At 40.7% G+C, this 10,270-nt stretch overlaps 1 non-coding gene across 1 annotated transcript; it reads left to right on the plus strand.

Annotated features, from left to right (window-relative positions):
* Positions 1-5,803: 5,803 nt before the first annotated feature.
* Positions 5,804-5,907, plus strand: LOC148555562 (small nucleolar RNA R71). Its single transcript, XR_015886507.1, has one exon. It is a non-coding gene; the product is annotated as a small nucleolar RNA R71 (small nucleolar RNA).
* The last annotated feature ends 4,363 nt before the right edge of the window (positions 5,908-10,270 follow it).

A 10,270-nucleotide genomic window follows, 5' to 3' on the forward strand; every position in this document is an offset into this window, starting at 1 on the left:
CCAAGTCATGAGTAATGCAACATAATATTTGTCACTAAACTTATGCAAAAGCCTCATGAAATTATGTAAAATGCACAATGTATGCTTGAATCAAGGCATAAGTGAATATTTACCCAAAACTAGCTTATTTCCTAAAGAAATGCATGAAACTAACCTAAAAACAGTAAAGAAAAGGTCAGTGAAACTGGCCAAGATGCCCTGGCATCACAACACCAAACTTAAAGCTTGCTTGTCCCTAAGCAAGTACTGGAACAAGAGAATGATGAATGGAATATCCAGAGGAATGAGTCATCCTTGTGGAAGTCGTATTACTGATTTTATAGTGGTTTCATGCATAGCAACTTAGGTTCATTCCATCACTGGCTTTCAGACCTTTATCATGTCCCTAAACACTTACTTTGTTTATATCCCATGAGACTTTTATTCATTGATCCTTTTATTTTTATTTCAAGGGTTATTTGTGTTATTTAGGCTAAGTGCTCTGTAAGGGGGCAACTCTTTAAGATAAGCTTTCAGCCAACACTCCCAAACCAGTTGGTTCAAGGTGCTAGGTGTTGAAGCACCCCTAAGGACTTACTCCCTCAAGTCTCTCCCCCATACATACACACCACAGGCATATAGTTTGTTTATTTTCTTTTCTTGAGACCTTGGTGTCCAGCACCTCTTTGGGTTACTAAATGCTCTGTAGTGAGGGTTACTCTTGCTAGTGGATTTTCAGCTGATAATCCCGGGTTAGTTAACCCAAGTTACCAAGTGATAAAGCACCCCTAAGAGCTTATTCATCCAAGTAGATCCCTCACACAGGAGCACCACAGACACTTGCTTCAAGAGTAAAACCATTGATGCCTAGCCTTATTGCTTACTCTTTTTTCTTTTGTTTTTCACTTCCACTGTTTTTTTCCTTTTCTCTTCTTAGGATCTTGTTATTAACTTAGTCTCATGAGTATATCCAAAGTCAAGTATTCAGGATAAATAGTTCTCCTCCTAACCTTGTGGTTGAACCAACTTAGCTAACTTATGACTACCCCAAAGATTCATGAATGCACCTCCACATTAGGAACCCTACTCTGGTCTTTTAAAAACATAATCATTCTCTTCTTCAATTTGATTTAAAAGGAACAAGCTTACAAGAAAGGGAAGTAATGATGCAGTGACATAAAGACCGGTGCACATAGACTCTCTTCAATACCAAAAATAAAAAAAAATAACATGATTGAAAAAGCTTCAAACATAACATGGAAGCAAGTTCTATTTCATACAAGATCTTCCTTATTTAAAACATAGAGAAAGATGGAACAAAGAAGGAACTCCACCACCTTTTACTGTTGTGGATGTCCACGCTCTTTTCCTTGCTTGTCCTCCTTGTTTCCTCTTGCATTTTCTCGCATCCGTGCCAATCTTGCTTGCTTCCAATCCTCAAGTGCCTTCCTCACTGACTCATGACTCTCTTCCACCCTTTGTCTTTCCTTTCGTGCTAATTCATCCTTCATTTTATCGTACTTGGCTATTCCTGGATGCAATATTGGTAGCTGTCCCACTAAGTAGCCGAGCTTGGCTTGAGTATTTATCTGATGTCCTGTTTGACTCATGTAAACTCCTTCTGCGAATGCCCTTTGCTCGTCCAATAGTTCTGCCTGTTCTATTTGTCTTCGATGCATCTCATGTATGTGTGCCCCTTGATGTGCTTGGATGTTGATTAGCCTCTGGGTGGATTCTTGTTGCTCGTTTTGCCTTTGTTCCATCCTGTTGAATGCTTCTCCCCATTGTTGTCCTTGGTTTAGTTGCTGTTCCATCATTTGCCTTTGCCACTCACCTTGCTGAGTCCTCCATCTTGAAAGTATTTCCTCTTGCTGCCCCATCATCTATAATTGAAGCTCTTTCTGTGCTCCTTGGCCTTCCAAATATTGTCTAGATAAGCCATCAATGGCCTCCTGCAATTGGTGCATGTCCAAGGTCTGTTGTGCTGATCCCTCTGAGACTTGGCCTTCCACTACTTGAGGGGCTGTCCTCTTTCTTTGCTTCCGTTGAGGCAGGGGGGATGCTGCAGCATTCATCCTTCAGACCGTTATTGGAATGCCTTCCTTTATCCAAACGGGGTCCTCATCTTTAAAAACCACCTTAGCTTTCTTGCATATTCGGTAAATAGTGCTGGGGTAACCTAATGTTCCTCTTGAGTCACTTTTCTCTGCCATCTTTCTAATTCCTTGAGCTATGATCTCATGAACCTTGATTTCTCCTCCCTTGAGTATACAATGCACCATTGTTGCTCTCTCGAGATTCACCTCCGAGTTGTTTGCAGCTGGGAGGATAGACCTCCTCACTAGCTCAAACCACCCCTTGGCTTCAGGAGTGAGGTCTGTTCTCTTAATGAACTTTGGTTTATTTCCAGCACCCCTTTCCCAGTCAGCTCCTGGTACACAAAGGTCTCGTAAAAGTTGGTCATAATTGGGGTTGTTGTCCAATCTTGAGTGATAACTTTCTTCTTCAAACGGTATAGACCGTAGCTTCAATGCCCTCATTACACTCATGGGACCAAAATCCACCATTGTTCCTCTCACAAAGCTTGTATATGACTCATCTTTCTTATCATACCTGACTGCATTTGCATAAAATTCTCTTATGAGGTTTGCATTCACCTTAGTGACTGGGTCAGTGAGGAGCTCCCATCTTCTCCTTTCTACCTTCTCTGTGATTTCGGGGCATTCAGTCTTCTTAACTTGGAATCCCGGCTCATAAATGATTTCCTTATCAATCATCCACCTGTATTGCAATGCATGATGCAAGCTTCTAAATCTTTTCTCATCATATGGGTGTTCTTCCATGGGTTCCTTCCCTTCCTTTCTCTTAGAACTTGAAGATGCCATGAATGATTGTTAATATGTGAAGGTGGTAAGGTTGTGGAGACTTTTGGTTGTTTAGGGTTTTATGGCAGTGAAGAGAGTAGGAAAAAATGTTTATAATTGATAGAGGGTGTCTGGTACAGAAAGGAAGAGTGGTAAAGGGTGTGTGATGACAATGAAGGGTAGTACGGACAAGGGTTGTTTATATAGAGAAGTTGTGAAGGAATGGAGGGTGTAGATTGATGAAATAGTCACTTGATGGACGGTTGGGGTTATGCATGGCTAGAAGACAAGGATCATCACTTTATGATGGGGATTGCTCGGTCTTCTAGGGGTCCCATTTTTTTCAATGTTGCATGGCAACATTTTCCAATGTATTCCCTCTTTTTGTGGTGTCCAAACCTTCTTTGTTTGGCTGTCCAATCTATCCCTTTTAATGCTCCTTTTTCTTTCCTATAAAGACAAACTAAGTAAAGTAAGAAAAGATATTAAAATGAGCATATAAATTTTATGGCTAATATTAATAAAGGGGAAGAAAGGATTTGATTGTTTGTTTATAAATTCCAACTAACTAACTAACTATTGGTGGGTCCTTATATGCATTTTGGTGGCACCATGAGGTGACACCAAACTTAGTTTGGATCACTGTGATGAAAGTTTTGTGTTTAAAGCTCCCAAGACTAGCATGCATCTTGGTTTTCTTTGAACACCAAACTTGTTCCTCACTATATTCTGCATAAGAAGATTTTCACCAATTGTTTGTTAAGTTTGGATTGAAGCTCATAAAGATTGACTTATTCATTATCATCTGAAAGCATATAAAACATGGGTTGCCTCCCATGAAGCGCTTCTTTAGCATCACTAGCTTGACGTTTTTCCTTCATCATGGTGGTTGGTAGTGCTTAAAGTCCTCCCCTCTTGCTGTGGATTTGTATCCATTGGTTGGATCAATAATCTCCACATGTTCCAGGGAAAGAACTCTGTTGATAGTGAAGACCTTGGGTAATTGAGATGGCACAGTAGGGAGATTAGGGGGGATATCTGGGAAGTAGGCTGAGACAACTCTATCCCCTGGAGAGAAGTCTTCCGTAGGGATCTTCTTGTTCTTCCACCCTCTTGATACCTTCTTCTTTGTTTCTTTTGAGGTTGCCTTCCCCTTGGTGACCTCTTTTTCTAAAGGAGCTGTGGTGCTGTCTTCACCTGCCTCTAGAGGTTTAGGTTCCTCCAACTTTTCCTTGAGCTGTGGCAATTGCTGTTTTCCTTGTTTGTCAGTTAAGGAGATCTCAGAATGAACTGGCTGTGCTTCAGTGCTTGTTTCCTCCTTCAGTGTCTCATTATCATTTGTGCTTAGTTCCTTGTCCTCTTGATCTGTTTCTTGCGAGAGTTTGAAAACATTGAAGCTGAGTCGTTCATCATGGATTCTCAATATTAGCTCCCCTTTCTCTACATCAATAAGTGCTCTGGCCGTAGCTAGGAATGGTCTTCCCAATATGATTGGATGAGTGTGACTCTCTTCCATGTCCAGAATGACAAAGTCTGTTGGGAGAAAGTACTTCCCAACCTTTAGCAACACATTTTCCACCACTCCTATTGCTTGCTTTTGAGTTTTGTCAGCCAGTCTGATAATGACATTTGTGGGCATTATCTCATTGATCTGCAGCCTCTTCACCAGGGATAAGGGCAGTAAGTTGATGCTGGCCCCTAAATCACATAGTTCTCTGTCGAACATGTTTTCACCTATGGCACAAGGGATATAAAAACTTCCTGGGTCTCTTCTTTTTGTAGGCAACTCAGGTTGAATAAGGGCACTACATTCCTTGTTCATCACTATAGTCTACCCCCCCTTGAGTGAGCTTTTCCTGGGAAGAAGTTCCTTCATATACTTGATGAATGCAGGCATTTGTTGAATTGTCTTGATGAATGGTATGTTCACATGCAGAGATGCAAACAAGTCTAGGAACCTTGAGTATATTCTTTTTCCCACAGCACCATGGAGCAGTTGACGGAATGGTGCATAGAGCTTCAGCAGCTCTTGTTGTGAGATTTCTGGTTCTTTGTGATCTCTATCCTCCTCCTTTGTTGAATTGTCTTCAGGTTGTTTGCACACTTTGCTTTGCTTGTCTTCAATCTCTTGATCACTTGTAGTGACTATTTTGTAATCTTCCCATCTTACTTTCTTTGCTTCTCCCTTGGGGTTTTTCTCCGTGTCACTTGGGAAGCTATCAGTAGGTTTGGGAATCTTCTCAGCTAAATATCCCACCTGGAATTCCAGCTTCCTGATGGTCTCTCCCTGGTTCTTAATATTGGCTCGCACCTCCTCTTTGAACACCTTATTTTCTTGAATCTCTTGGCATATTTCTTCAAGTAAGGCTTCAATCTTAGAGAGCTTGTCATCAATTGATGAGTAATTCAGAGCAGACATGCTGTTTTGGTTTTGATAAGTATGTGGAGAAGTGTTATTGTGGGGGTGTTGAGATGTCCTCTAGGTGAATTGCTTTTGATCTTGCTCACTTCCCCACCCAAAGTTTGGGTGGTTTCTCCATCCAGGGTTGTAAGTCTTGGAGTATGGATCATAGTTTTTCCTTGGTGAATTCCCAATGTAGTTGGCTTGCTCCTGACTACCCTCTGCTTCTTCGTGCTCTCCTTCTTGTGTTGTTGATGAAGTGGAGATTGCTGCTACTTGGTTCCTCTCCATATTTTTGGTGAGGTCAGCCAGCTGCTGGGTAATGAGCTTGTTTTGGGCCAACAGAGCATCTACATTGTTTAGCTCCATCACTCCTCTTGTGTTCCCTCTTTCGGAAGCATAGAAGTAGTCGTTCTCAGCTACTGTTTCAATAACATCTATGGCTTCCTCAATGGTCTTTTTCTTGTTCAAGGATCCTCTAGATGAATGGTCTACGGCCTTCTTTGACTCATAAGAGAGCCCTTCATAGAAAATGTGCAGCTGGACCCATTCGTTGAACATGTCAGGTGGACACCTCCTTGTTAAGTCCTTGAACCTCTCCCATGCTTCATATAGAGTCTCACCATCTTGTTGCCTGAAAGTTTGAACCTCAGCTCTCAGCCTATTGATTCATTGAGGAGGGTAGAATCTTGCTAAGAATTTGTTCACCACATCTTCCCAAGTTGTCAAGCTCTCCCTTGGGAAGGATTCCAGCCACTTGGCTGCCTTGTCCCTGAGTGAGAAGGGAAATAAGAGCAGTCTATAGGCGTCAGGATGAACACCATTAGACTTCACTGTGTCACATATTCTCAGGAAAGTTGTTTTGAACACTTCCTCCAAATGAACAGTTGTTTTGAACAAGGGTGATGAGCTGTGGTTTAAGTTCAAAGTTGTTGGCATGGATTGTTGGCTTTCGGAAGCTACTTCCACAATTGCCTGGGTTTGGATTGATGTAAGAGCCCAAAACTCTTCTATCCTCCCCAGCATGATTTGCTCCACCTCCTCTGCCATGGTTGTGAGTCTCTTCTTCATGATGATTTTCCATGTTTTCTTTCATATTTGGTTCAAAGTATTCCTCAAAGTGTTCCTCCTCTTCCTCAGCACCAACTACACGTTTTTCTTTTGCCTCCCTCCTTAGTCTAAGGAAGGTTCTCTCAGATTCAGAATCAAAGGAAGTTGAAGCCCCGCTTCTTCTCCCTATCATACAACCAACAAGTACAAGCAAAGAAAATAGGTGCAGACAGTATTTGTGTCAGAGTTCTTGTTAGTTGTGGGTGGTGCAACATATCAAACAGTTAGTGGGTTAGCAAATAGAATTGAAAATAACAAAGAAAAACAAACGAGTAGAGGGAGAAGGGAAGAAGGTTAACTAAAACAAAAAGTAAATCATTCAAACAGAAAAAATGAAATTCACAAAATAAAAATGCTCAATCTAGTGATCTTCCAATTTAATCATTGTTGATGCACAATCAATCCCCGGCAACAGCGCCATAAACTTGATGCATGAAAAACTTGTCTCTCAACAAATCTCCCTTCGGCAAGTGTACCGAAGTTGTCGTCAAGTAAAAACTCACAATAGAGTGAGGTCGAATCCCATAGGGATTGATTGATCAAGCAACTTTAATTAGAAGAATGTTCTAGTTGAGCGAATCTAGAATTTGGGTTGAGAGTTGCAGAAATTAAAATGGCCGGAATGTAAATAACAGAAAAGTAAATGCTAGAATTAAAGGACTGGAAGTAAATGACTAGAAATAAATTGCAGAATTGTAAATGGGAATGGGGGATTTGCTCATAAAAGTAAATGACAGAAATTAAAGAGAATAGGTAAGATCAGAGATGGGGAGTTCATTGGGCTTAGGAGATGTTGCAATTCTCCGGATCAAGTTCATTTTCATCTCTTCCTCAATCAATGCACTCATTGATCTCCTTAGCAATCTTAAGTGATTGAATTACAATTTCTTGCAATTCAATCTCTCAAATATTGATCAATAGCCAATTCCTTGGTCAATTGCTCATGAGAAGAGATGAAGTATGGTCACTGATTATACCACATGCATTTCCCAAACCAAGTATTGAGAGGGTTATAGTCACATACCCATCCAAACCCAATTTGGTCCAGCATGAGAAAGCATTTTGGTGCACAAAATTGTTACTCTCTTACAATTTCGCACACATGACCAGCAAGTGCACTGGGTCGTCCAAGTAATACCTTACGTGAGTAAGGGTCGAATCCCACGGAGATTGTTGGTTTGAAGCAATCTATGGTTATCTTGTAAATCTTAGTCAGGAAGTCAATTATGTTTATCAATTGAATTGTGAGTAACCAGTAGAGCATAAATTAAAAGTTACTTGTTGTGCAGTAATGGAGAATATGTTGGAGTTTTGGAGATGCTTTGTCTTCTGAATCTCTGCTTTCCTCTGTCTTCTTGTTCACGCACGCACGTCCCCCTATGGCAAGCTGTGTGTTGGTGGATCACCGTTGTCAATGGCTACCTTCCATCCTTCCAGTGAAAACTACGCTCACGTGCTCTGTCACAGCACGGCTAATCACCGGTTGGTTCTCGATCCGGTTGGAATAGGATTTACTATCCTTTTGCATCTGTCACTAACGCCCAGCCTTCAGGAGTTTGAAGCTCGTCACAGTCATTCAATCCTTGAATCCTACTCGGAATACCACAGACAAGGTTTAGACTTTCCGGATTCTCATGAATGCTGCCATCAGTTCTAGCTTATACCACGGAGATTCTGATTAAGGAATCTAAGAGATACTCATTCAATCGTATATAGAACGGAGGTGGTTGTCAGGCACACGTTCATGATTTGAGGAAGGTGATGAGTGTCACAGCTCATCACCTCCATCACAGTTAAGCGCGAATGAACATCTTAGATAGGAACAAGCGTGTTTGAATGGAAAACAGAAATACTTGCATTAATTCATCGAGACACAGCAGAGCTCCTCACCCCCAACAATGGGGTTTAGAGACTCATGCCGTCAGAGAATATAGAGTTTAGATCTGAAATGTCATGAGATAAAAAATAAGTCTCTAAAAGTTGTTTAAATACTAAACTAGTAGCCTAGGGTTACAAAATATGAGTGGACTATGATGGATGATGCAGAGGTCCACTTCTGGGGCCCACTTGGTGTGTGCTGGGGCTGAGATTTAAGTGAGTCACGTGCAGAGGCCATTTGTGGAGTTGAACGCCAGTTTTTATGCCAGGTTGGGCGTTCAACTCCAGTTTTTTATCCTTTTCTGGCGCTGGACGCCAGAATTGGGCAGAGAACTGGCGTTGAACGCCAGTTTACGTCGTCTATCCTTGTTCAAAGTATGGACTATTATATATTTCTGGAAAGCCCTGGATGTCTACTTTCCAATGCAATTGGAAGCATGCCATTTCGAGTTCTTTAGCTCCAGAAAATCCAATTTGAGTGCAGGGAGGTCAGAATCCAACAGCATTAGCAGTCCTTTTTCAGCCTGAATCAGATTTTTGCTCAGCTCCTTCAATTTCAGCCAGAAAAATACCTGAAATTACAGAAAAACACACAACTCATCGTAAAGTCCAGAAATATGAATTTTTCCTAAAAACTACTAGAAATAGACTAAAAACTAACTAAAACATACTCTAAACTATATGAAATTATCCCCAAAAAGCGTATAAAATATCCGCTCATCACAACACCAAACTTAAACTGTTGCTTGTCCTCAAGCAACTAGACAAATAAAATAGAAGACTAATAGGTTGAGAAGCAATAATATCTCAGAGTTGTTGATTGAAGCTCAGATCCTAATTAGATGAGCGGGACTAGTAGCTTTTTGCTTCTGAACAGTTTTGGCATCTCACTTTATCCATTGAAGCTCAGAGTGATTGGCATCTATAGGAACTCAGAATTCAGATAGTGTTATTGATTCTCTTAGTTCAGTGTGATGATTCTTGAACACAGCTTCTTTATGAGTCTTGGCCGTGGCCCTAAGCACTTTGTTTTCCAGTATTACTACCGGATACATAAATGCCACAGACACATAACTGGGTGAACCTTTTCAGATTGTGACTCAGCTTTGCTAAAGTCCCCAATTAGAGGTGTCCAGAGTTCTTAAGCACACTCTTCTTTTTGCTTTGGACATTGACTTTAACCGCTCAGTCTCAAGTTTTCACTTGACACCTGCACGCCACAAGCACATGGTTAGGGACAGCTTGGTTTAGCCGCTTAGACCAGGATTTTAGTCCTTTAGGCCCTCCTATCCACTGATGCTCAAAGCCTTGGGATCCTTTTTATTTTCCCTTGCCTTTTGGTTTTAAGAGCTTTTGGCTTTTTCTGCTTGCTTCTCTTGTTTTTTTTTTTTTTTCTGCAAGCTTTGTTCTTTGCTGCTTTTTCTTGCTTCAAGAATCATTTTTATGATTTTCAGATTATCAATAACATGTCTCATGTTCATCATTCTTTCAAGAGCCAACATATTTAACAGTCTTAAACAACAAATTCAAAAGACATATGCACTGTTCAAGCATTCATTCAGAAGACAGAAAGCATTGCCACCACATTTAACCAATTAGAATTTCTTTTATTAAACTCGAAATTTTATTGCTTCTTATTCAAAAGATCTACTATTTTATTCATGTTTAATGATGATGAGAAAAATAAACTACAGCTTAATTGGAGATAAAATCAAATAGATACTAATTACTATTATATGACTTCTAAGGTAAACTTTTTATAAGGACACTGTCACAGAGTTAAGGCAGAAATTGGAAATTAACAACCTTTATTCTGGGGGTATGGGGGTTCCTCTGATCCTTGGGAGGCTTGGTATTACAGAAGACTTTTGGCGCTTCAGTTCCCTTAAGTCACGTCCCTGCTCCTCTTGTTCTTTAAACATCTGGGTCAGCATTTGACTGTGTTCCTTCTGTTGTTTTATTATTTGGTCCATAGCTTCCTGTATCTTGGTGACAGACGTCTCAAGATATTCCCAATATTCCGCTTGAGGAATCTCTG

Source organism: Arachis ipaensis, chromosome B6 (genome assembly GCF_059453495.1).
Source record: "Arachis ipaensis isolate K30076 ecotype BB chromosome B6, ASM5945349v1, whole genome shotgun sequence".
Classification (NCBI taxonomy): Eukaryota; Viridiplantae; Streptophyta; class Magnoliopsida; order Fabales; family Fabaceae; genus Arachis; species Arachis ipaensis.